Source organism: Alligator mississippiensis, chromosome 12 (assembly GCF_030867095.1).
Source record: "Alligator mississippiensis isolate rAllMis1 chromosome 12, rAllMis1, whole genome shotgun sequence".
Taxonomy (NCBI): Eukaryota; Metazoa; Chordata; order Crocodylia; family Alligatoridae; genus Alligator; species Alligator mississippiensis.
The window spans coordinates 63,633,170-63,660,820 of NC_081835.1; the positions used below are offsets into that span (position 1 = coordinate 63,633,170).

Consider the following 27,651-nt stretch of genomic DNA (forward strand, 5'->3'; position numbering starts at 1 on the left):
AAACCTGCAAAAGGCTTGAGAGAGAAAGAGAAACTGCCAGGTGTAAAGCTGTACCACGATTTCATATGCAAAAGGCAGGATTGGGGAGACACTGGGGGGAGGGCAGGGGCTTCTACTTTGAAGGGGACTCATTAATTCCTTTGGAACTCTTAAACCTTAGGGCCAAAACTTGCTCCCTTTACTCACACAGCTGGGCTTATTGATTTTACTTTATGTTTCAGTTTGAGTACCTAGGGAAGCAAACCTAGACTTCTTAAAACCTGGAGTGAAATCCTGGCTCTATTGAAGTCCATGGCAAAATGCCCATTGACTTAAATAGGGCTGGGATTTCAGACATGATTCTTAACTTGGGTCTCTCTCACAACTCTTTGGTGAGAAATTGCATCCATCGGAGTTGCTACACAGATTGACATATTTATTGTTTGCACGTTTAAAAGCAGTCTGGTGCCATAGAGAATTTTGCTTATGTTCATAATACTTAAAAGACTCTTCCAGCTGAGAAAAATGTTATAGCAAGCTGAAGAAAAGTTACAACTGACTTGAAAGATTAGCAGGGCAGGTCTACTTGTGCATTAAAGTGCAGCAATTATTGCTCCCAAGCATTGTGTCTGAATGTGTGCCCAGGATCGCAGCATGTTGAGGCAGGTCAGAGCAGCCCCAGCTGGCAGGGGGTCTGGGGAGTCAGCCTGCCAGCCTGGGGCTGCTCTGACCTGGCTCAATGTAGTGCAGAGGGGGCACAAGGGTGCTCCAGTGCTGGGCTAGCCAGCAAGCAGCCCATACACTGAAGCACCTGCGTGCCCCAGGCAGCCAGGTCAGTGTCTACATGAGCGTTGCTGTGCACTAAAGAATTCTGCAGTAGGATAGTACTTGTATTTACAAGTACTATCCTACAGCAGAGTTTATTAATTTAATGTGGCCTAATAAGGCTGCACGTGTAGACTCCGAGAGGTTTACTGCAGAGCTAATTAGTCAGCTCCGCAGTAAACGTCTCATGTAGACACGCTCGCAGAATCCTGTCTCAGGTGGCTTGTTTCATTGGACTCAATTCTGTATTGATTTCTGTCATGTGCAAACCAATGGATTAAAACTGTAATTGTCTTCTCATTGTCCACCTATATGTCAATGCAGATTGAGTACTGCATGGAGGCATCCTCCCTGAGCCTCACAAAACCATGATTTAAAACTTTATAGGCAGTGTGTCCCTGTAAGGCTGGGTCAATGGGAAAGTTTTAATGGTAGTGGAAACCCATGACTCAAAATGGGTCTTTTCCCTGTATTAAGCTTGTTTCCACTGAACAGCGCTCTTTGCATTTACAGAGAGCATGTTTTAAATCACACATACCTCTGTCTTTTCACTCTATCAACTTTAAGGTTTTAAATCTTTGAAATGGCTTTGGAGTTATTTCACAGCATGATTGAGTGTTACTTACCATCATCTAGCAGAGAGCAGATTTTGCAAACTTTTACTCACATGAGTAAGCCCTACTGATGTAAGTCAAATGAACTAATCATATCCCTGTGTCTGCAAAGCTTATGCACAAAAGTAGTTCCCTCTCAAGTGTACGCAGCTAAATACATTGAAATTTTTTTGCAAAATTGGGGCTTAAGTTAGCACGTGTTTGCAGGACTGGCTCTCGTGATTACACAGTGAACAGGGAATAAAAACAAGTAGTAGGTGGTATTCTCAATTTAAAGATAAAAATGAGACTGATAAGGTGCTGAAAATTAGACCATCAGCAGTGGCCCAGGGGTATAACTGAATAAGGTAGCCTCGGGAATGGTGGCCAGGTGCTAATTCGGATTTCATAATTCTTAGTCAAAGATCTAAAACCGAAACAAGTCCAGGTATGGATTACGGCTCCTTTCTGTAACACCATCTTAGAGCTAAATCCTGCTGAATTTACTCACTGGAGTGATGGGATGTACTTCAATAGCGCTGGGAAAGTGAATTCATTTGGCCCTCTTGTTACAATCTCTGATTTATACTGCAGTAGTGCCCAGAGTGCCTGACATAGTGTTAGGTGCTGCACAAATTCAGAACAGGAAGACTGCAGCCCCATAGTGCTTACAGTCAAAAGTGTAAGGCAGCAGGCGACAGACTATTACAGACAACCCAACAGATAGGGGCAAGGACACAAAGAAACAACCCTTTGCTTTGATTACACTCGTAGGAATCTCTATCATTCAGATTTTTTTGTTTAAAAGCTGATAATAAAACTAGGAGTTACACAGAGAATGGTTTCTTAACTAGTATAAAAAGGAGATGGTGTGGGAGTTGGGTTGGTAAAGTTTGTAATTTTCTTTATCTTACTTTTCAAACCATAATTGAGTTCTCAAAACCAGCTGCATCTGACCAACATAATTAAGTAAAGTAAATGTGTTTTTAAAATATAAAAATGTTCACATTCCTTTGGTGAGTCTTCTAGTTCTTCCTGGAAATGAATAGTTTGAATGAAATTTCTTCTTTTTGAGAGCAAGGGACGGGCGACCGAGAATCCAAAAATCCTGTGATGTAGCTGTCAGCATAATTTTACACGTTTCAGATGAAAAGTTCCTGGAGTATTTTAAATTGAAAATAAGAAAAGAAAAGAGTTCTCTCTTTAGGCCTTGATCCTGTAAATACTTAGGCAGATATTGAATCATATGTCAATGGAGGTAATGGAGCTCCTCAACCCTTAAAGTTAAGCATGTGCTCAACAGTTTGGAGAACTGGGATCCTAACCAAGGGATTATTATTATTATTATCTGTATTTCATAGTACCTAGGTGCATAGTCATGGACTTGGACCTAAAAGGTGACCAAAATTAAGCACACAAGCCTCAGAGCTCCACAGACGTATTAGCAGTGAAACTTGGACGGATGCTCCTAAGTTTCACAGCATCAGCCATGAAATCCACAGAAGTTAGTCAGTTTTGAGCCTATGTATTTGCATGATCTGTGAATGCTGTCCCCCACCAGGCCCCTGCCTGCCACCGATCTAGGTCCCAAATGTCAAATTTTGGATGAACATCCTGCTTCAGAGAAGCCTCTGGGGCACCAGGATCCAGCCCTGAAATTTGGGACTATCCTGAAAACCCCTGGAGGGTCGGTCACTTGCACAACCCCTCGGGGTCAGGGAAATGGCCTGCAAACAGAACAAAAAGCATCTGCTTGTCAGTGTGAAAAATCCTGAGCAAACCTTCAAGCGGGGGCTCCCAGCATTGTTTTGGCTGCTTATAATAAAACCAAACCCTGCATCCTCATCTGGCAAACAGCCTCACTTAGGAGGGACACCTGCGACGCGCAGAGGCAGGGTTGGTCTGGAGTCAGGGCAAGGGGGCACCTCTAGACCTAGGACAAAAGTTCAATAAACCGATTTAATCTAAAGTGAAGTCTGATACCATGTCCATCCAGATTTATCTTAAACTGGTTTGGGTCATTTTGAAAGCAGCTTATGTGCGCTGAACTTCTGTTGTGTTACAGATTTAGACCAGTTCCCAGTTACTTATATGGGTTTATGTGTCATTTCTGTCCCTAGCCATAGAGCCTAACTCCTTCCAGGGTATGTGTGGTAGCTGTGTGGGTCTAAGGACATCAGCAGATAAGGTTCTTTGTGTAGATCTGATATCTTTTATTAGACCAACTCAAAATTTGAGCTGACCAAAGATATCTTTTATATCAATAAAAGATCTCAAATTTGGGTAAATTTGATATCTTTTTTATTAGACCAGAATTTGAGTTGGTCTAATAAAAGAGATCAGACTGACCCAAAGAACCATGTCTGCCTAACTCCTTCAAAAAGAAATGCAAAAATCTAGAACTCTTGGTTCAAAAATGATACCTTTTATTAGACCAGCTGAGAAATTACAAAAAAAAAAGACAATTTTTTTTCCAATTTCTCAGTTGGTCAAATAAAAGGTATCATTTCTGAACCAAGAGTTCTAGATTTTTGCATTTCTTTTTGTCTCAGACCAACATGGCTACCAAAGACAATAACTCCTTCAAGAAACCTTTTTTTTTTTAAATTTTCTGTATTCCAAGCCAAATTAGCCAAATCCATTCCAAATCTGTGAGTCAGTTCACAACCATAAGTGGCTTTACTACCGGCACACATCCTTTACTCCCATCTGGGACTTCAAATGTTTCCAAATCCTTTGGCCGGCATCCTACGTGAAGGCTCAAGCCCGGAGGCTTGGGGTTCGGGCACCCCCGAGTTTTGCTTGCCCTGAGCCATAAGGCCCCAGGAGCAAGCTAGAGAGGAGTCTCCCCCTTCCACAAACTGGGCTTAAAGCTGCTTACACCTCGCCGGGTACTGAACCATGCAAAAAGAGCAGTTCTCCCCAGGTTCGCTTTAGGAAAAGTATAGGGTGGCCATCATAGAGGACACTCCAGTTGTCCTCTGTCCTCTATTGATACAAAACTGGATGCCTTTATGCCCTGTATTTTTCTCTGGACATAAAGGTGTTGGGATTCATATCAACAGAGGACAGAGTAGCAAAAAACCAGACTGTCCACTATGATGGACAGAACTTCTTCACAGTTCGAGTGGCCAAAATCTGGAACGGGCTCCCAAGGGAGGTGGTGCTCTCCCCTACCCTGGGGGTCTTCAAGAGGAGGTTCGATGGACATCTGGCTGGGGTCATCTAGACCCAGCACTCTTTCCTGCCTATGCAGGGGGTTGGACTTGATGATCTATTGAGGTCCCATCCAACCCTAACATCTATGAATCTATGGCCACCCTAGAAAACTGCCTTCATAGACTCGGACACACGGCATTCTCCCTGCCAGGTTAAGAACAGGAAATGATACTTGATCTGAGAGCTGAAAGGCTGAGAAACGCACAACCTTTCAGAGGGGATAGTGTCATGAATGATGTGTGCCCCCAGAGGCTGGGGGGACGCAGTGACCACCCGCAGGTGGCGGCGGTGGTGGGGGCGGCAAGCGGGGAGCTCCTGCAGGCGGCTGCGGTGGTGTTGGTGGCAGCAGTGAGCTCCCACAGGCAGCAGCGGTGGCGGGGGTGAGCTGAGCAGGGATCTCCCGCAGGCGACCGTGGCAGTTTCGGCGGTGGGCTGAACAGGGAGCTCCCGCAGGCAGTGCCGGCAGTGGCAATGGTGGGCTGAGTGGGGAGCTCCCACAAGTGGCCGTGGCGGTGTTGGCGGTGAGCTGAGCAGGGAGCTCCCACAAGCGGCCGTGGCGGCGTTGGCAGTGAGCTGAGCATGGAGCTTGCACAAGTGGTGGTGTCGGCGGCGAGCTGAGCGTGGCGCTCGCACAAGTGGCTGTGGCAGTGTCGACGGTGGGGTGGGCTGAGCGGGGAGCTCCCACAAGCGTCCGTGGTGGTGTCGGTGGCGAGCTGAGCGGGTAGCTTGCACAAGCGGCCATGGCAGTGTCAGCGAGCTGAGTGTGAGCTCGCACAAGCGGCTGTGGCAGTGTCGGTGGCGAGCTGAGCGTGGCACTCGCACAAGTGGCTGTGGCGGTGTCGACGGTGGGGTGGGCTGAGCGGGGAGCTCTCACAAGCGTCCGTGGTGGTGTCGGTGGCGAGCTGAGCGGGTAGCTTGCACAAGCGGCCGTGGCAGTGTTGTCGGCGAGCTGAGTGTGGAGCTCGCACAAGCGGCCGTGGTGGTGTCGGCGGTGAGCTGAGCGGGTAGCTTGCACAAGTGGCCGTGGCAGTGTTGTCGGCGAGCTGAGTGCGGAGCTCGCACAAGCGGCCGTGGCGGTGTCGGCGGCAGGGTGGGCTGAGCGTGGAGCTCGCACAGGTGGTGGCAGCGGTTCCCTCAGCGGGCGCACCACCACCCTCGGGGGGTGCACGTGCAGCCACGCACACCCAACACATCACCAGCAGTGGACGCTCTCCTCAGCGGTAAGGGAGAGCGCGGGCAGCATGGAGACACACTGTCCCCACACGTGTGCGGGGGAGGGGCAGGGGCGGACCCCTGTGTGGCCCGCGGCACGCCGGGAGGTTGCCGCGGACGCGGTTGGCGGCGGGGGGCGGGGCCGGGGGCGGGGCCAGGCGGGGGGGCGGGGCGGGGCGCTGCAGGCGAGGTCAGGGAAAGTCCATGCGAGGAGCCGCTGGAATCACTTCCTGCCGCCGCCGCCGCCGCCGGGTCGGGAGCCGCCGCTAGGCCCCGCCGGTGCCTCCATGGGGCAGCGGCCCCCAGGTAGCCGCCCCGCCCCGGCCTGCCCCGCCCCGCCCCCGGGCAGCCGCTGCCCGCCCCCCCTCCCCCCCTCAGCCCTACATGATTTTTGTCTATTTTTTTACTCATCATTATTATTATCATGACCATTATTTTTAATGTCTCTTCCCTCCCTGCCCTCCACAGAGCTGCTGGTCGGCGCCTCCTGCCCCTGCGTCGCCGGGCGCTGCGCGGAGACTTCTCCCAACAGGTATCTCCGCTCCCGGGGGCTGGGGGGGGGCTTTCCCTGCCTGCCTTCTCCCCCCCAAACCCGCCGCCCTCATCCCCGCTAACTTCTTGCCCCGGGTCGGTCCCCTGCCCCGTGTCGCGTCTCCAGCAGCGGGCGTTTTATTTATCCCTCTCTTTTGGGGGGGTCTTCGTGTGGTCCCCGTGTGCCGGGTCGCGATGAACGTCTGAACTTTTCTTGCGGGGAGGGGATGCGTGTGAGGGTGTCGCTTAAAGATGAGCTCTTTTCTTTTCTTCCCCCCCCCCCCTTGCATTTTTAGCATTGCAGCGCTAGATAAAGAAGTCTTTTGTGTGACAAGGGAGAAAGCGTCTGGGAGCAGAAACCGGCGGGTTTATATATTTATTTCTTGCAGTGGGAGAAGGGCGCACACGGGGCAGGACCGGCGCTTGCTTCCCTTGCCTGTCCTGAAGGGACGCAGCGAAGTAGTGTGATGTGAGCCTTTTGTCTTGGCCAACTTGCCTTTGCCTAGCAAATTGGGCTGGCCGGGGAGTGGGTTGTTATTCTATAATGTCTTCTAGAAATACCTTTCTGAAGAGGCTGCAGTGCTTCCCTGGGATTATCGTTTCGAAGTGTGTATAGACTCGGGCAGTCTTGTTCTCAACGCTTGGAGAATGATGTTGCCTGGAGGGAAGGCTTTCTTTCTAAAATAAAAACAAATTAAAAAAAAAATGAGCACCCACATTCAGGGTTTAGGAATAATAGTGCAAGGTCTCTGAATGTGGGTGCTCATTTCATGTTTAGGAATCATAACGCAAGATCCTGAAATGAGCACCCAGGTTGAGAGACCTCACGTTATGATTATTCCTCAACTCTGAATCTGAGTGCTCATTTCAGGATCTTGCATTATGATTCCTAAACTTGAAATGAGCACCCACATTCAGGGTTTAGGAATAATAGTGCAAGATCTCTGAATCTGGGTGCTCATGTCATGTTTAGGAATCATAATGCAAGATCCTGAAATGAGCACTCGGATTCAGAGTTTAGGAATAATAATGCAGGGTCTCTCAATCTGGGTGGTTATTTCAGGATCTTGCATTATGATTCCTAAACATGACATGAGCACCCAGATTCAGGGTTTAGGAATAATAGTGCAAGATCTCTGAATCTGGGTGCTCATTTCAGGATCTTGCATTATGATTCCTAAACATGACATGAGCACCCAGATTCAGGGTTTAGGAATAATAATGCAGGGTCTCTGAATTTGGGTGCTCATTTCAGGATCTTGCATTATGATTCCTAAACATGAAATGAGCACCCAGATTCAGGGTTTAGGAATCATAATGCAAGGTCCTGAAATGAGCACCCACATTCAGGGTTTAGGAAGAATAATGCAGGGTCTCTCAATCTGGGTGCTCATTTCAGGATCTTGCATTATTATCCCTAAACATGAAATGAGCATCCAGATTCAGGGTTAAAGAATAATAATGCAAGGTCCTGAAATGAGCAGCCACATTCAGAGTGGAGGAATAATGATGCAAGGTCTCTGAATCTGGGTGCTTATTTCAGGATCTTGCATTAGGAAATGAGCATCCAGATTCAGAGTTGAGGCATAATAATGCAAGATCTTTTTTTTGCAAAGGATTCTGTTGTTCAAACAGCTGCAGTTGGTGGGGTTTTTTCGGGTGTTTTTTTTGATGGGGGGAAGGCGGGTGTTTTATATGCAGGGCAGGCATATGTTTTGCTAGCATCTTTCTGGTATATCAGCGTGTCAGCAAGATGCAGGATGTTATTCTGCGTGTTGATATATAGGCGTGGAGAAAATCTTGCTACTTTGCTGGGCTTGTATTGGATAAGTGCCTTTCCAAGTGCTGGCGTGTTACTGTTCATGCTGCAGTATGCAGCATGCTGTAGTTAAAGTACATTTGCTGTTTTCAAGGACTTCCACAAACGTCTTCACTGCTGTAGGAAAAGAAAATGACAGCGGTACATTGTGTACTTCACTGTGCGAGGCTGGCCCATATGTATTAACAGCAGAGTACAGAATCACTTAAAACGAAGTCTCCATTACATGCTGGCTCATTAATTTGAATATTCACTTGTGTGTTTCCTCCTTTCAAAAGTCATTTGTGAGATTGTGGGTAGCTTGATGCACTTCATGCTTGCCAAGTGTTTGTCTCGAGTCCTGAGTAATTGATGATCTGGCATGCTGTTTTACCTTTTCAAACTAAAATATTAAAGAGTAGTAGAAGATGAAATCAGTAAACAAAACTGAATTATTGCTATCCTCAATGGCACATTGGCTTCTTGAAGTTAATATTCCTGCACTGGAAGAATGGTGTTTATTATAATGCAGGTCTAGGATCCTGTCTCTGATGTGATCTTGGAAGTGAATCCAGGCAAACTTAATGCTAAAATGTTTGGGGTCTGACCCTGTGGGTTACTGGGCACCCTCCCTGCCAAATGGACTTGAATAAATCACTCATTCCCATCGAGAACCAAGCTTTAAAATGAAAGTAAAAACCCAACTCAGTCCTCTGATAGCATGCCCCTCAATAAGTTTTGGGGTTCAGTTGACAGAGGCTAATTTTTTTGCTTCTTGGTTGAACTTGCATTGCTAGGCCTAGGACAGTCAGTACATGTTATTCAGTGTAAGCAGCAGAGGTGCTGATAGCTCAGCCTCAAGTAAGCAGCAAATACGAAAGTCTTAGGAATCTTGCCCTTATGCTTTGAAGAATAAATGTCATTTCAAGGCCTGCTGATGACCTCACAGGATTGTGTAAAAACAAATGCTGAGGATTGACCTTATAGTCGAGATTTCACATTGGGCTGTGCGAGAGCGGGCTGATGGTATCTGAATGCCAATGGGAAGAATGAATTAAGGGAAGTTGAAATCTTCCTTGGAAAGTTACTTTTAGAAATTGCATTTTGTTTCGTAGAATGTGACTGTTTGTCTGCAGTACTAACGTTAACAGGAGGGTGCAGAATTGTATGAGAGGGACCCTTTTAGGTGAAAAAATATAGCTTACATTTCAACTAGATATAAATATACAAAATATTTCTTTATCAAAACATCCTGAATTCTCAAATCAGAAATCATGTAAAAAATCTGGCTTACATTTTCACCCTAAACATTTCAGTTGGATACTTACAAACAACCGAGCACTTCCTAGGAAGCTTCGCTGGCATAATATTATGTTGTTTGTTTTGCAAATGCTGTAAGAAAGCACTACACCTATAACCAAAGAATTGGCTTTCTTTGGAATACCAAAAGGCCCAGCAGCAATTTCTATTGCATTTATGATTTGGGAAACCGTGTTTTACTTACTTCTTAATTTTTTTAAAAATGAACATTCAGGGGATGCAGCTGCTTGATGGTAGCTCTAATACTGGACCTGGAATTGTCATGCAGTGGGATACATAGTTCCTGTAGTGTAAGATCAAGCTATAGATGAGTGAAGGTTGAAAACTTCTGTTAATGGTGAAGTGAGCTTTAATCATTTTGTTCTTGAGGTTTCAAGTTAAAGTTGTTCAAGTTTGATCGTTCACAGAGCTCATCTATGATGTGTTGACTATTACTAGGAGACATGCAAGTTAAAAACAGATTCTTGTGTTGACAACATATGTGTAAAAATGTATGTCTGGAAGTTGATGGGGGAGCAGTTCACACTTTGCTGTTTTTACGGCAGTTACAGTGCCCTCTTGCAAAATGAAAGTGGCTTCATGCCACAAAATTAGAAGAAATCTAATCCTCTTGGATTTTTCTAGCCCTGGATCTCTTCTTGGCCCCTGCCAGAGTTCATTTTATATGAATTGGTGCCATTTCAGGTTGGGAACTTGCCTCTTCAGGCTCGACAGAGAATCCAGAGCAAAGAGCATGGTTGTATTGCTTTAAGGGGAATTCTGTATTGCCTGCAGTCACGGGTGTTTGAATAGCTTGAGACATGAGAACTCTCCTTCTCTCGTAATCTTTGCTTGGTCCTAGATCTGGGCTGAAAAGAAAGTCTCTGCAAAGTTCAGATGAGTTCTCAGGACCAGGTTTCAGTTAGGATTGAAAATCCAAGTGCCACGAGAGCACGCTGCCCCCAATACCTACCTACAGAAGAAAGTACTGGAAATATCAGGAGAGCCTGTTGGACGTGGTATTTGCAGTCCTGAAGAGATTTGGGTTAGCTTCAGAGAAGCCTCCAGACTTACGTGTGATCATCCAAATAGGATTGCAAACCATAGGTGCGTGGAACGGAAATAGTTATTTTAGACCATCTTATTATAAAGTAAAATTTCCCTGCCAAGGTTTCTGGTGGGTTTGTGTGCTGCTGTGTACGACTGCAGATATGTACTGTTATTTGAAAGCTGGCTTTCTTGGCACAATAGTCCTTAAATTGGTGCATGGCTCATGAGATAGGCAGGCGTGTTGTAAAGCATTGTATTGGAGCTATCGGATTGTGGATAAACAGCAAAACAACCTTGCAAAATGATGATGCGCCTCTGCGGCTGGTTCTCTCCTTGCAATGCTTGTGTTTAAAAATACCAAGGCCTGACAAATTGAGGTTAGAATGGGGTTTCAACCATAACTTTGAATTTGCCCAGTTTTTATGAGCTTAAGGCGGGGCGACCTATTTAGCAGTAGCTTTCTGTGGGGAAAAAAGGGCTGAGTTATATAGTGAGACACAAAGGAGTAATTCCTTCCGGGAGCTGTAGTGATGATAAAAGGTACAGGCCACAGATAAAAGGTCAAAATTAACTTAAAGGGACGGTTAGTTTAGCTTTCCATGTTCTTATACTTCTCCAGGAGTTGGGTCAAATTAAACTAAAATGTTACTCTGTGTGTGTGTGTGTGTGTGTGTGTGTGTGTGTGTGTGTGTGTGTGTGTGTGTGTGTGTGTGTGTGTGTGTGTGTGTGTGTGTGTGTGTGTGTGTGCGCGCGCCTTCACCCAAGCACTCATCTTTCTTTGTGGTTTCATAAGATCATTTAAGTTCTCTCTAACATCTGATGGCCAGAGAGAGTACCGTGCATTCCTGTAACTGCTGCAGTTTGATGCCAGCTGAACAACTCTTGTGAATCACCCCCTTATATTCATTCAGAGCCCATCTCTTCCACTGTTTCAGGGGGTTCTGGAACATTTTAGCAATACAGTTAACCTGTCTCTTTCTTTGGAGTTTAGACAAATGAGGTTTGATGGAAACGCCTTTTTTTTTTTCTTCCTCCTGATCAAGCACATGCAGAGATTCAGAAATAGTTTAACCATGCTAAAGAGGGCGAGGCTTTTTGGTTTTTCTCTGTACCTGACTTTATTTGCAAAGTGACGGGAATTTTGACAGCCTTTGTGTCTTTTTTAGCAAATAGTGTCATGCCAGGTTTGCCTGTGGATGAGATCATTTGCAAAATATGTTTCCCAGCTTGCTTCAGGCATAATTCATTGTGTCAACTGCAATTGCTCATTTGCTAGGAACTGTGATTCATTAGCAAGTTTTTTTATTTTTTTTTAAGTTCATCCGTGGGGTTTTTTTAAATTTAAAAATGCATTTTAAGCAAACATTTGAAGACAGAGCACAGGCTTCAGAAATATGAAATCTGGCTTGTTGAATCCATGCATGCTGCTGTTCAGGGGAAAATTTGTTAAAAGACATGATCTTTTTAAGGAGGGATAAGTAATCCTACAGAGGCTTCCGCTGTGCTGTGGTTTTGTCACATGATTACTCCTAAATGGGAATGGAGATGATAAAAATAAGTAAATAAAATCTTTCTGCTGGGCAAGATTGTGCCATGTAGATCAGTGGAAGGGGGGGACTCAATGAGCTTGGTATGGGGGGAGATCTCCACAACCTGTGCAGTACCATGCCCTTCCCCTGCCGTTCCATCCTGGCTAGAGGTCTTGTTACAGAATACAGTCTATAAGGAAATTGGGAGAGAAGATGCAGCCTGAAACAAGTGTCTTCTGTGTAACCCAGCTGCATGGGCAGTCAAGGGCTCCAGAGGAGCTGTACCGCTTTCAGGGTCTTGGGACCAGTTACTGTTTTGGAGGCACAGCACCTCTTTGCTGATGGCCCTGGCTTCTGGTATGTCTCCCAAGTTCTGTCGGAGAATCAGGGAGGGGAAGATTGCCCCAGTGCTTTCTCACATGGATTTTGCCACAGTAGTGTGGAATTTGAGCCTTGGTTAGACTGGAATCAACTTTGGAGGGGGTAGGGGTGTATTTTGAGTACAGTTAGTAAAACGCACGTTCCTCAGAACAGTGGGGGAAGAAGTAGTGCAATAGTAATAGTGCTGGGAAGGCACTTTGTGCTTCCAATGTTCAAAATACTTTTCAAAAAAAAATTTTTTTTTTCCTTAAACAGTCTGAAAATTTGACTTTTTGAAAATCTGCAAGCAGAGTACACTTGTGTGTTCCCTTTCTTGGCCAGACATAAGTTCAGGGGCATGGTTTTTTTTTCCAGGTGGGTTGGGGGGAATGGGGGAAAGCTCCCTGGCACTGATCTAGAAGTTATTAGCAACCCTACAATAACACAAATGTGTGGACTTAATATATCGATACAGTTATCAGGAGAGAGGCTGATTTAAAATGCCCAAGAGAGAGTTGTTAAATCTTCATTTTAATATAAATAATGAGACAGCTTTTTTTTTCCTGTGTAATGATTGAGTCCTTCAAAGCTGTTTCCTTATGTATGTATTTCAGATAACACTCTCCCCCAGTCTTGAGAGATGTTTAAAACCATAGGCCAGGCACTGGAAGTGGGTAGGAGGGAGGAGAATGTGGTAACATGGGGCTTCTGCTAACTTCTGGTTCGGTGGCACAGTTCCCAAATACTGCCAGTTTGCTTTGGAAGCGAGTGCCAGGAGTTAAGGGCAGCAGTGTAGTGGGAGGGAGGTGACTCCATCAAAGTGACCATATATAGTCATTGGGATGAGATTAAATATTTCACCGCTCAGTGACATCCCAGCAGCAATAAAGCCAATATTGGGACGTATTAATCATGTGTAAAAACAGCAAAAACTTCACCTTGCTTTGCAGCAACTAATTTGTAGCAATCGGGCCTCTTTGAGGGTTCTATTGATTTAGGGAGAGGAGCCAGATGTTTTTCATCCTCGAGAGTCTGGAGAGACCATTTCAGCAGCCAGCAGAAGAATATCATGTGCAAAGAATTGCAAGTTGACGGAGCCAGTGTTTAGTCAAGCTAGGAGGTATGAAGGCAGAGCACAAGTGGAAAGGAACTTGTCTCTATACCTGCATGAATATCACAGTGCTCATGTAGCAGCCTCCATTTATATGTATTGTGTGTGTGTGGGTACGTTTCACTTGCCAATTCTCCCTGCCACAGGACAAACACTTACACTCTAATTATGCACAGCGTTACAAAAACAGGAGTTAGGCTTGAAAATAATATAATCCTTGCAAAGCCGTTGCTACGATAGAGCAGTGCCAAAGTTGAGGCGGAGACAGCATTGCCATAGCGAGTGCCTGGGCCTGTGAGGTGCTGACCATCAATCAAATCGCAGCACAGCAGATGTATATCCATACAGGTGCATGAATAAATCATTGGAGCCACAGAAGAATCCATTTAAAAGAGTTGTGGGTGTATGTTGGTTTGAAGCTGAGTTTGAGTATTTGGATGGCAGGCCTCCAAGGGGAAAGGTCAGTGCAAAGTCATGTGCCAGGCTTCTCTTTTGGGCAACAAGGATAGGCCTTTTGGTGACAGAGTTCAGTGCCTCGGTGGAATGGGATCTTCCCGAATCAGGGTAATTCTTTAGGAAATACTGGCTCACTTGGAAACTTCTGAGTTTTGCACTGACTATATTAGGCTTCACAGGAATAACTAAGTCGCTGAATGTGCTCATGCATTTTTTTCTAGTTTTGGTGTAGTGCAAACGTGGATCTTTACAGCTGATTAAATGATTGCAACTTGGCCTGCAGTTCATCTCACTGGGTCTCGACCCACTTGTCTTTGGAGTTTAGGACGGGATATCCAAATAAAAATGTTTCTTTCTCAAAAGCATTGATGCAGCTTTGGCTGCCCTGAGAAGCATTTGCATAGTACAGGGGCAGTTGGTTATATCCCTGAATCCTCTCAACTTGCTTGTACAGTGGAGAAAAAGCCTATGGGTGTGTATGGGATGTTTCTTTAGATACCTACTTTGATTTTGCTTGCACATGTGTCTACAGCTACATACATCAAGTGTGCGCATTGTGCATTACATTAAAACTCAGGTCTCAGTTGCTTCAAAATTAAGAAATAAACTTTCCTTGCAGCAATTTTTCCTGGTTTGTTTTTTTTTCCTCCACATACACATTCCAGTAAGGTCAATCAGCAGTGACAGACCCTGTATACTGAAGAGCACAGGTTAATGGGCAAGGTTAGTAGTAAAACTCCTGTCCTTAACTGCTCCTCTTACTGGAAATAAAACAGCCCTTGCAACTGTTAAACTTCACCTTTCTTTCTTCAACTTAAATGTGTGCTTTGCAGTGCTCCAAGTATCATCTCATATTGAAGGATTCTGTTGACATGCACCTGTGGAAAGCACCGGGTTAAAATTGCAACTTCAAATGCTAAATTCTTGACTCTCGAATGAATGCAGTCTCTACTTTTAATGCAACACTAGCATAATTTTTTGGCATTTAATTAATTTCTCATTATGGTATTAAGCTCCTTCTGTAACTTCTTGTATGTTGATATTTTGGTTGTCAGCATTTTTTGTTTTTGTTTTTGAAGGAATATAAAACTATTAGTGTGAAAGAAGATTAAGAAGATAAGTTACAATAAAAACGTTAATGGAATTGGCACCATACAACTCGTGGACCCATTTAGCATGAATCTTTGTTGGTCTTGTGGCCATTAACTCTGGTGATTCTTATTCTATACTGACCCCTGCTGAGAGAATTGTGCTATAATTATATATATACATATAATATATATATATATATATATATATATATATATATATATATATATATATATATATATATATATATATATTATTTATTTTTTAAGCAATATTTTTGGAAAGAGAAGTTGTTAGAGGTTCTCCTTTGGCTTTTCTGTATTGGTCTCCATAGAAGCTAAGTAAAGAGAAACAGCTTGGTAGAGAGCTAGGTTATTCCAAATTTGGGTGGGGGTTCATCTCAACTCTTCATCATCCCAGTGCTTTTTATTCAGTCCTTTTCAGGACAGGTTTGACTCAACTCTTGCCCTCATTTCCCTAATTTGTTCAATGAGAAGCAAAATTTGCTCCTCTTGGGTATCTTTTCTTTAGAAAAAAACAAAAATTGTCACATTTAGGAATAAAGGGGAAAGGAAAGACCTGGAAAATACTTACACAATACTAATAATACAACCCATAGCTTGTGCCTATAGGTTACATTTTGTTGATTTAATAGACTTGTATCCTGGAGGCACAGCCCATTCACTCTGCTCTTGATCTCAGCGCAGTTGCAAACGCCAAGTGCTTCTGGTGGCCCAGGGCTTGATATCTTACCAGGAGGTGTACAGCAGGTTGAAAGGATTGCATTGTACGGTAGCTAGAACAGAGAACTGGGAGTCCGAATCCTGGGGTTCTGGTCCTTCCCGTGTTACTGATTCTCTGCTTGACCTTGGGCAAGACATTTAACGCAGCTCTGTTCTTCAGGTTCCCCATGTGTAATGTGAGATTAGTAACAGGGTGTTGTGAAAACTGTAAAGAGCTTAAGACCCATGGAGAAGGGTACAGGAAGATGACAAAAGATTTCTATTTTTTCTTTTCTTCTTCTTTTTTTTTATATATAGTAATGTCCTCACTTGTTCCCCTATCTCACCAACACAGTAGGGAATTTCAGTGTTTCTAGAGATTTTATTACAGAGCCCTGGTAAGTGATTGTTAGGGTTTCTGCAGTGTACACAATATTTGGAAGAGGGCCAGTTTTTTTCCTAATCTCAAGAGCAAGCTGAGGAGTAGGATTGACTAATTTTACAGGCTGTGTAATGAATCAAGGCACAGAACTTCCTGACTTATCAGACAGGTCCTAGGAATCTTGCCATGTCCTCTTCAGTATAGGAGGCTGTGTTTGTTCCTTTTAATATCATCAAGCCCCTAGATCATCCAGAACAGGCTCTGCCATTCAGCCCCAAATTTAGGCTTACTGAATTCCTAGATGTCCTTCCATACAGTTCTGTTTTTCATAGTTTGAAGTCTTAAATCTTCTACACCTCTGATAGGATGCTGGAGAGGTTAGTAGGGACAGATTCAGTGCTAAACAACAGAGCTGTCCTTCTCAGCACTTGGACAGAGTATTGAATTGATAATGGGATGGGTGTGCTGCTTAATGAGGCAATAATGCAGTTCATGAGTGGATAAACTATGAAGTCAAAGGATGATGAGGGAGCTGGATAACTGCCGAGTTAAATGGAACAGGAGCCCTGTTAGCGTTTGTGCTGGAAGCAAGAGGAAAAACATCCCAAGCAGAAATTTGAAAATTGCGGAGCAGGACTACTGGCTTCCAGCTCCCACCTGCTTCAGGTATAGCAGCATGATTTCCCTCTTGGCTTGTTAGGCTATGGAAGAGGAGACTGCATAATCTTCCAGTTCAGGACTGTTGTCATCTTGGCCAATGCCAGATGACATTTGCAAGCCTTTGGAGGAGAACTTCAGTGGCTGCGCAGGGCAAAGGGTATCTCTTGTTTGTAAAGCACTGAGTATGCCGTTGGCACTTAATCACTAAAGGCATCTCATGTGCAAGGCATGGGGTGCTGGGGAGTTCACTGCCTGGTCGCTTTGCTAGAGTCCAAACTACCTCTTCAGCTAGGACACAACTCTCCAGGTGGGTGGAGAATTAATTCCAGATGATGTTATTCTCAGTTGTTGAATAGAAGATGTAGAGAATTACCTACCAATCAGTTTATCTCAGATTCCTTCATACCCAGAATTTTTGTGCAAGATTCAGAAGGTGCTTATTCTGTATCCATTTTTGAGACCCTCAATAGAATATGGCCTGGTCTACTTTCTGGTATTTTAGTAACAAAAGCCATGCATGTTAGCACATCCTTGCATATGGACACACTAGTTTCAAGTCTTGCTGGTAAGACACTGAGTTAAGGAGCATTAACTCGCCTCCTTGGATGGTGTAAGCGCCCACATGGAAGCTGTTGCCTGTGTGGGTACAGACCAAGCTCCAGCAATAATCTTACCTTGCTCCTGTTTTCATGACAGATTGCCCTAGTCAAAGTTATGAGTTCTGCTACACAGGGGTCACCATGACTGAAACCCATCTATCTGCTTTTTTAAAATATACAGTATCTTTTGGAAATTCTTCTGTTCCTACTCTCCACCTTTGAGTGTGCATGCATGTGGCACGCTGCAGAATTGTACCTATGACTCCAGCTGAACCATATGCTGTTGCTTGGTCTAGGGAAGAAATCCTGTAAGAGCAATGAACAGTGCTAGTCAAGCATTGGCATTTCCACAGGAATAAAGATACTTATTCAGACAGTGTGCAGGAGATGCCAAAGCTGGGGACGGCAAGTGTAAGTAGCAAAGCCTGGCCACCTAGAAGTGCCTGCAGCAGTCCTATGAGGGAACAACCCCAAGTTTTCCTGCAGGCTAACATCTGCTACCACTATGCACAGGTGGATAAAGTAGTGGATAGGGACCCCACTTCCATCTGCAGGGAGACGGCGGATATCTCTCAACACCATGAGGAAGGAACCTCAGCAAAGCCGAGCTCACGGAGAAGAAGGACGCAGGGGATGCAGGTTCTACCAGGAATGCTTCAAGGACCCCAGGCAATCCTGACCAAGAAGAGCTTGGAGACAGAGCCCAATGAGGAAAAGGAAGGGAACTCAGGTATTTGTGTTGCATGTTTCTATTTCTTTTGCAGGCTCCAAAACTCCTTATTCCCCATCCCAGTCTCTGAAGATGGCAGGCAGGGAGAAATAAGGCACCTTTTGAAAAACCTCATTCATGTTCACAAAGTGCCCTGGCAGTTGTAGGCAAAGTCAGATAGAGAGAGAGAGAGAGCCCACTAAAGCAACCCACAACATTCCCAAATGCATGCTTTCAGCATGGGAGGCAGATAGAATGCCTAGCAGTGTAAATCCGTGCTTTGCAAATAGAAAAAAAAAATTTAAAAAAGCACTCAAATGAAATATAGAGGAAATTTAAAATAAGCCTTGCTGGAAATCTATTAATGGGGCAATTGGACAATGGTGTGTGTGTGTGTGTGTGTGTGTGTGTGTGTGTGTGTGTGTAACAAATGATAGAGTTTTTAAATGCATAATGTAAGCATTCAAAACATAGTGCTTGAGTTTTCTGGTCTGAGAGTCCAATTCCAAAACAGCTATGTGTGTGCTGGACTTGGATGGAAAGGGTGAAGGGAGTAAGAGAGGGTTTATTGCTAGCTCCTGGGTCTTGGCTTTGGATTGACTGGCAGATGGGAGGGTTTGCAAAGCATGAGGTTGGGTGAGGCACAAGCATCCCTCTTGTTCTCTGGCACAATTGAATCAGGAATTCTTCAAGTATTGGCAGCATCTTGTGGACACTGTCACAGGACACTCTTGCACACTGGTCTGCACTAGTAGCACCATCCCTGTTGAGAGGGCAAAAGTTCGCAGGTCTAGGCAGCTGTAAGCAGTTTTCTCTGGGTCTTTGGCACCCTCTTAAGCCCTATATTAGCTAGCTTCTGCTGGCTGTAATTAGCTTAGCAATGTTTACTGTACTGCATTTATGCTTACTGCCCAAGAGAAGCCCAGTCATACCCCTCAGGGCTGCAGGCTTGGAAAAGCCTCCCCCTGTACTTACCATGCTGGGAATATAGTTGTGGGCTGTCTTGTAACAAGGGACTCTGAGCCACTTTGTAGTTTATGGGAAAATTTTAGGGAGTTTCCTCACTATTGACCTGTCTACTGACCCTTTAAATCTAACGTCTGTCTGCCTGTCTGTCTTGCAGAGTGCCAGCAGACTTAGCTGGGGTATCCCGGAGAGACTCTTCCCACGCCTACCAGTACACTGACCTTGATCAAAAGAAGAAATTGACTTGAGCCATTGAGAAAATTGGAGAACACATATGCCCTTGTCCATGTCCAAGAAACCCAGGAGTGGAGGGAACACATGGCTGAAGGACTGAAAGTTGCCATGTGAGATGCACCAAAATGCTATGCAGCTCCTGAGACAGGAAACATGCTGCAAAGCTTTGCTTTGTAGAGAAAAACAGCTTAAGAGTTGCCCTCCAACAGCTCAGGGAATGGGTCTCATTAGCAAAACCTGTGTTTGTATCCACTTAACCACAGTGAAAAGTAAGGAAAATTGTTGTGACGATGCATACATTGACCTGTGATACATGCAGGAGTAGACAATACTTTGCACTTTAGTAGGTTTGAGCAACAAATGTGTATCTGAGATGCTTATTACTGCTCAATAAAGTTATATTTTGTGAAAGTTGTGATTTTATTTATTTTGTCTTGCAGAACAAATTGGCATCCCTAACAGGGTTATAACATAGTAATAATATATTTACAATTCCAGCACAGTGTCCAATTGTGCTCTTAAAGCCATTCCCCATGGTAGAGTACTGTAGCATGCTCTTGTAGTTGTCCTTATGTCTGGCTGTTAAAATCAGTAGGTGGTTTTTCCTCTTTCTCCCACCACCCTGCTGGAATCTTCCCTTCTTTGTTTCATGGCTATTAAGTAAAATGCAATGTGCTGGAATAACCCTATGAGCATTTGGCTTCCTGGGATCCAAACTAGTCATGAGATCTCTCCAGTTTACGTTTGTTGAGGGGTTTTTTTGTCTCCCAAATACGTGTGTGACTGCCATCCTGCACTTGGTCAGACAAAAGTTAAATTGTTCCTTGTTTCTGCCCAGGTGCCCTGTGTTTGGCCCTAAGCTGGACCCAAATGGTAGGTGGAGTTCTTGAGAGTTGCAGTTTGGCGTTACATCCTCTCTACTATGAATGAGCCCATCTGGGGAAAATGCCACTGCTTGCCATTTTTAAAAGTCCTACATTCCTTAAGAAGCAAGTGGCGTTTGTCTTCTCTGATAATCCAGTGTTGTCAGTGAGTTATTAGCGATCCGTCAACACTTGTACGACCACAGTGAAGTACCCCTTTCTGCTTTTGTGGTTAGAAACAACGTACGCATCATGGGGAAGGTAAATTCGGGAGATATGCTCCATCACACCGTCTGAGGACCATTGCATCCAGTGTCATGATCCTCTTAAACATCGTGGCCTTACAGCCTGGAAGGACAGGAGTCCCACACAGACTTTTCAACATCCAAGTGCCAGCCCACTGACAGACAGCAAACTGGTTGCCAGCTGCCGCAGCACAATTGCCACCTATTTCTCCAGTGTCTCTGGTGTCTGGTTCTGGAGAACGGAGATGAGCTTAGCATGTAGCACTGGGGATGTGGCCTGCTGCTCCCAGAAGTACTACAGCCCCTGCTCATCTTCCCAGATGATCAAAACCCACCAGTTGGTACTTATTTCATGGCCTGCAAGGATTGCTGCATCATCTTCTGTTGCTCAGTAAAAGTGCAGGTGACACTGTGCTGTCTTCATTCACTGTCTGCATCGCCCTCTTTATCTCAGTTTTCTCATCCTCACTGCTGCACTACCAGTCAGTCTGGGAGCTGAAGCTTCACAAATATAGAAGAATCCAGTGCCCTGGTTCCACAATAGATGCAAGGGCTCTACTGTCTTGTTAAGCGTCCATGTTTAGGGCCGTGAGATGGCAGAGAGACTGAAAGTCAATTCAAGGAAAAGTGGCTTAGGGGATATAACAAAACAACTGTGGGAAGGGATAAGGGATGGAACAGATGGCATCCTGGGGCATAGATCCCAAGCTCGTGCGTTGGTGTCCCACACTGCACTGCAGAATGCTCCACAAGGCAATGCATGGGGTGGTGGTGCAGGAGATGCTGAGATCACTACCCACAGTGCAGCCCATCTTTTGCCAGTGGTGTGTGTCATTGTGAGGACATGCTGCACCAGCAAAGGCATCCAAGTGTGCATGTGCTTTAATGATATTGCAGTGTTGGCAGCAGTATGCTGGCAGAAATGGTAAAGCTTTCTAATGTAGACATCATCTAAGACTTCCTGGCCTCCAGTCCTCCCTCCTTCCCTCACTGAAGGAGTTGTTCACTTCCTGCCCACTGACAGCTAAGGTTAGAGACAGAGGTAAGGGCCAGGAACAGCTATCTACTGCCTGTCCTGCAGCACAAGTGCAAAGCATAATGAAGGCAGCAGAAGTTGCAGATCTCAAGCTCTGGTTTGAAATTCTCAGCATGCCTGGACCATGTAGCTGTGATGCTGAATTTGAAGGCATGCTTTTGAATAGTTGGGGGGGGGAAGTTTCTCAGGATCTCAAATGGATTTATACCCTGTTGTGTCATATCTGACATGGATCTGGGTGTTGGTAGATGGTCAAGAGTATATATTATTCTCTCTGAACATGACGTGCAGTCTCTGAGGGAGCTTAATTTCAAGAGTCTTTACTGGAATTGTGTCACTTCATTTTGCAGAATGCAGCCCACACAATAAATTCCATTTCCTACTTCCTTCTGAGGCCATTATATCATCCACAGGGTTGGAATATATGCGTCTCAATGGCATGCTGTCTTGCCTTGCTAATTGAATTAGGTAACTATTTTTGATGGTCCCAGGTGAGGTTTTTACTCTAAGCCTCTTTCTGATTGTGTGTTTGAATCTTTAAAGCAGGGAAAGTCAGTTTATTTTAAACTAATTAATGGTGATTAATAGGTCTTAATTTCATATTAAGCATATACCATGTCATCATGCATCAGCTTCCATATTCCTTGGTTGGTATAGTTTGTCTGTATCCACATCTGAAGGGGATGCAACCCTGAATACTTAATTGAATAGCTTCCTTTTTATATTAAGTTTTATATTAAGTAACATGTTGAGATCTTTTGTGACCAGACTTGATTACAACTAACCCTTCCAAAGAGATGAGTGAAGATTTCTGCTGTCCAAGTGGACCCCTTTTTACCCTTGGCGGTTGCAGCATGAGCTTAGGACAGTGCTGTGAGAGCAGGTTCCTTCTGTCTCAGAAAAGTGGCACATTTGTACCCTTTTAAGTCTTGTACTCCGTAAATGATTTCCCGAACCTTTTATACGGCCAAACCTTTACATGGTCTCAAACCTTTGTGTGTTTAATCTCATTGTCCAGCTTCATGAAACTGGTTTATTATAGGCAGAAATCTAGGGGTCAGTGTTAACAGTCTTCTGTCTTTTCATCAGGGAAGCCAGAGAAAACAACCTGGCTGGAAGCAAGTAATATAACCCCACTGCTCAATTTGAGTAGTAGCCTACTGCATGAGCAGCCTCATTTAGGTCAGTGGGAAGGTACTCGGCAGCTTGACCAGGGAGGGAAGAATCTGGGCCCCTGTTGTCCAGTGGCATTAAAATGTAAGTTTTGGGTCTTTGCTTAATTTGTACAGAGCATCAGAAGCTCTTGTGAAATCTAATGTGTAGTAGCATCAGCACAGGAAAAAGCTCTGCCTTCTGTGAAGCCAGACTGTTGCAGTATAATTTGTGTTGTAAGATTTTGAAAGCCAATGTTGCAATATGTAACAGTAGAATAGTGGGAAGATGGTCAGGTGGTTCTTGGGGCTTCAACAGACAGATTTCATGTCTGTGTGTTTTTGCAACACCTTTCTATAAAGGGAAACATAATTTAAAATATGATTACTTAGTGTTGTAACAGTCTTCTCAAACGTTTTTGCATTATGCAGAGATCATTATCAGAGGTTGATATTAACTTGCAAAGAATATTATGCAAATCGTTCTCCTGTTCTTCTAAAAAGAAATTTCCTTCATAATGCAAAGCGTGACAAAAAAAAAAAAAATCGTGCAGCAGCTTTTGGCAAAATTACATTCAGAAGATGTAACAGTTTTTCTGCTTACTAGCACAATCCATTTGTGCTTTTCTACTGGATTTTCTCAACTCAGGCTGATAAAGTATGAATTTTAAAATAAGAGCGCGGGGGGGGGGCGGTAGGGGAAGGCTAATGCAGCATGGGTCCAGTAAGGAACAGGAGATTTTTGCATTTTTAGGTCATGTTTTTTAAACCAGTCCATCGAACGTTGCTCCTGTGTAGCAGCTGTTCTTTGGCCTCTGAAACAGTTTGGTGGTTTCAGTCCTGTTCTTAATAGACAGATGCCTACGTTAGCACTAAAATAGCATATAATTGATCTATCCCTTTTCCATGTACTGTAAAAAGTAATAGTCTTGAAAAACGACCAAGATTTCCAATACTCTCACATTACTGCATTATTATGAGCCTACGCTATTTATTATTGTACAGTACTATTTTAACTTACTGCAGTGAATGAAGGGAGCACTGTTTAGGGGATCCAACATCAAGGCACTAACACTGCCATGTACAACCTCTGTCAAGGGGCTCTTCCTGCACAGAAATCGCTCCAAAATCAGGATTGTGCTGCTTAATTTCATTTCTTAACTCAGCAGCAGCAGCATCTCCTGGGTAAAATCCTGGTTCTTTGAAGTCAATGGGAATTTTGCCTTCAACAGTCATGTTTTTACTGCTTGTATTTTGCTATAAACCAGTAATTGTTGTGCAGAGTTGCACCCTTCTGTGATCCAGGAGCCAGAATCCTGGTGAAGATTATCATTTCAGCCACTGGATTCAGAGCTTGTTTTTACAATAGATGGATGGATGGATCAACTGATTGATTGATTGATTGATTGCTAATAAACACTGTTCCCTGTTTAAATGACTATAATTTTTATGGGCGCAGGAGTTGGTATGAGCTAAAAAGGCGCATTCACTGTAAGACCTGTTTTTTCAAGCACTTGACATTGTTTTGAAAAAATATAGCCTTTGGACTGCAGTTTCTTGTTTTTCAGCACAAGAGTGATGGAGAAGGGGTAGTAAAATTCTGGTTGGGTAGCGAGTTATCCCAATCAGGAAATTTTCACAGTTTTTATGTCTGCCTGGAGATCAATATTTTAAAATCGAAGTAAATGAAATAAATAACCTGGAATCAGAGCCGGCATTTAGCAAGCAATTTAGGCTGGAAGTTCAGGCACCAAGTGACTCTACCTCTGGCTGCAGGGTCTTTCCTGTTAGGGGGTGACTGCTATGCCCAGCCTTTTCCCTGCTGCTATATGTGAAGAAATAAATCAATGGATTCATCTGTGTTGTGTGTGTTTTAAAAGAAATGCTTATTGAGAGCATGTCTGGATTGACTAAGGAATATTCTAAGCAGGGCAGATTTATCTGCATGCGCTACAGTGCTCAGCGGGTATCAGCAGTCCTACCTTTTTCCAGTGTGAAATACATATTTTGGTGGCACAGAAGAGAACTTTAATACCCTAAAAGTGGCTCCAGGGTGTGGTTGTGATGTGATAATTATACCAGTGAGCGATTACAACAGTTGGCTCTGCTTCATGCTTCCTACGGCCCGCCTTGGGCATCTTATGATATCCAACTCACCCCCTGTAATGCGTCACTGATTGAATATGTAGATATACAGTGGAACCTACTTAATGAATTACTGTGAAAGGAATAAATCTGGCTTTAGAAAAAAAAAGCTTGTGTGGAAGAATGAATTAAGGTAGTGAGATGTTTTAATCTAAACACAGTGGCAGAAAGGAATATTTTATCTTCTGGGTTTGCCTGTTGCCCAAATGTTTCCTTTTATAGTGCAAACTTTAAAGGAACATTGTTAAGCATATTTTAAGAGTTGAACTTTAATTCCCTTGTGGTACCCTCATGGAAATGTTAACATATACGTTCCATTTTCGTTTGGGAGGCCACTACACCCTCCTTCTCTGCTCTCGGTGACTCTTTCTTTTTTTCCCCTGAATCTGTTTACTTCCATACCACCGATAAGCACTCCTGCATGTAACCAGCAGTCACCCCGTCATCGGCTTTTATCTTTTCAGATCTTAACCTAAGTGGGGGTTAGGTCAGGTCAGCACATGGCTGGTAAACCTTCAAGGAATATCTGCATGGGGTATTGCAGGAAGCGGTGTTAATGATTTCTTAGGTCATGCTGCTGCCTTTGAGTTAGTATTGACCCAATGCAGCATCGCCGCGCACGGATACGTCCTGCTCTTGCAGATGCTATTTCAACTATTACATAAAAACGGAGGATTTGTGTGTTAAACATCCCACTGCATTTATTTGAAAAGGCAGAGGTGCCAACATGCTGTCTTGCCTCCCCTGCACCTTGGACAGTTGGATTCTGTCTTCCTTTATTCCCCCGATTTTCAAGAATTGTCTGGTGCTTTGTGCAGGCTGTTGCATTTTTGCTGTTTGCCAGGCAACACCTGCTTGTCCTGCACTTCAGAGGGGGTCACAGTTCAGAACTGCGTACACCGATCCCTGTCTGTCCTTCAGCAAAGAGTCCTTTAGCTGGTTAAATCTTGTTCCCCTACGTCTGCTTCCACAACAGATCACAAAACATTGCTCCTGGTTACAGTGGCTCACTTCCCACTGACAGTCTTTCAAGAAGTTATTCAGAAGCCTACATTATAACCAGTCCCGAGGTCTACATTTCACCTAACATACTCTTTTTTTCACTTTTAAAACAACCTGAAAATGAACCAAGGTGCCATTTTCCTGTGAGAAGAACTGGCACTGTTCTGTTAGATGCATATTTTGAGGCTTAAATTTTTGGGTTTTTTGCCTAAATAATATAGTGCAATTCTCTCTCACTAAAGAGAGAGGAGCAAAATACTCACAAACCATGTCCAGAAGCTAAGGAAGGTGCTTCAGTATCTTTGAAAATACAGGTGGAATTTCCTACTACTAAAATAGTAAAAACTACTATTTTTTTTTTTTGTAGGCAAAGGCAAACCTCTCTACCAAAAGCTGCAGCATAAAGGAATAAACTTTGACTTGGTTTTATGGTATTTCTAAAAAAAGGCACTAGCAATGTTAATCATTAAACTCTCCCTTTGTTTTGCCGCCTTCTGCTCCCTCTTTACCTAATTAACTCCCTATTAGGCTGCACATCTGTATAATAATTTTTATCTTTTGCTGCTATTCTGGAGGTTTTAAACCCCTATCATCTCTTCATAGAAACTGCCCATTTTAAATGCAGTTCTGTCATCCTCCCTTCAAAAACATCCTCCGTTCCAAATGAGAGATTTTTTTTTTCTTTTGGTGCAGGAAGAAGGAAAAGTTGTTTTTGGGGGGGGTTTGTTGGTTGTTTTTTGTTGGGTTTTTTTGTTTTTGTTTTTGTCCTAACAGAATCAGAATCTCATTTGGTTATGTAAATTCTGAGCTTGGAGAAATAATTATTCCAACCTAGTTTAATTTGTGAGTGTGTGTAATAAAAGGTGTCATGGAAATGAATTATAATAATGTTTAGCACAGGTTATTGTGAAATGAATTACAGTATCACCCTTCTAGAAGAATGTCATTAGTTCAGTGATTTGCAGCACTTTTTGTGCCTTTTTGGAGTCCTAGTTTTTGGTCGGATAAGTCAAGAAAATGTATTGTACAGTTGAAGTCAATGGATGTTGTCTTGTAGAAAGAGAAGAGCTAAACTAAAAAGGGACCCACCATAGGTTTCACTGAAACGTTGATGTTAAGGCGTCCCCAACCCAGTATGTATAGTTGTGCCAATGATACACGGGTCTGCCTGACACTGCTCCTACTCCTTTTTTCACCTCTAAGCTACCTCTGTGGATGCGTCTCCATGAGTGAGAACATGCGACTGCCGCTGCTTTTTGTCCCTGGGGAATGTGTGCCACTGCTACTTGTGTACTACAATGTGTGCCGCTCCTACATGTCCCCAGGGAATGCCCACGCATGTGCGTTTTGGTGCACGGCATGTTGCCCTGGGTGCGGTAGGGGAGGCCGGGGCCAGCACCTGGGCTTACCTAGGGGCCTTTGGGGGCAGCAGCAGGGAGCCTGGCCGGCAGCTGGAGTGTGGTCCTAGCTGGCCAAGCTCTGGTTTTGGGCGGCACACGCTACCACCATGTGCACCACCCCACTTTTTTTAGGCGCAGGTATTTTTGACGCTGTTGTCAACCCCCCCCCCCCCCCCACACACACACACACTGCAGAAATTAGCAGCATGAGGAACCCTTGCACATGTGGTCTGCAGTGCTGCAGGTAGGTCTGTGGCCCCACATACCATATGTTCCCGCTCGTCTGGATGTGTCCCATTTTAGTATCCTCCCAATTCTCCAGCTGGTCTTCTAATGGGAGCGCGTACATCAGTGGTGGCCAAGCCGCGGCAGCTCGCCGGCATGGTACTTGCAGCTCTTTGGAAATTGGCCGAGGCCCACCCACTTCTCCCCCAGGCGGCTCTGGGGGACAGCGCAGCCCGGCACCTCCTGCTGCTCTGGGTTTCC

The 27,651-nt window shown here is 44.3% G+C and overlaps 1 protein-coding gene across 2 annotated transcripts in view; it reads left to right on the forward strand.

The window, feature by feature from the left end:
• Positions 1-6,027: 6,027 nt before the first annotated feature.
• The window catches only part of NACC2 (NACC family member 2), an 80,336-nt gene continuing 58,712 nt past the window's right edge, over positions 6,028-27,651 (forward strand). For both annotated transcript variants that reach the window (XM_059715681.1, XM_059715682.1), the window contains exons 1-2: positions 6,028-6,134; positions 6,297-6,360. The gene's annotated coding sequence lies outside the window, so the exon portion shown is untranslated. The remainder of the gene's footprint in view (positions 6,135-6,296; positions 6,361-27,651) is intronic.